Below are 205 nucleotides of genomic sequence, written 5' to 3'. Positions count from 1 at the left end.
AGAGAGACGGAGATATGGGGAGACAGGGGGGAGGGGGAAAGTTTATTCGGCGGAGAGATGAAAAGGCAAGTAATTTTCAAAGGAGGAGATAAGGTGTGTATGGTACAGGTAGGGACACATGACTGCGTGGGCGGCGTGGGAGGCGACCAACATAAGGATGGATCGGCCGCTCCATTATAAACATTTACCCAAAAAGAAAGCACTT

Source organism: Triticum dicoccoides, chromosome 7B (assembly GCF_002162155.2).
Source record: "Triticum dicoccoides isolate Atlit2015 ecotype Zavitan chromosome 7B, WEW_v2.0, whole genome shotgun sequence".
Taxonomy (NCBI): Eukaryota; Viridiplantae; Streptophyta; class Magnoliopsida; order Poales; family Poaceae; genus Triticum; species Triticum dicoccoides.
Note: the sequence above shows the minus strand (reverse complement) of the source record.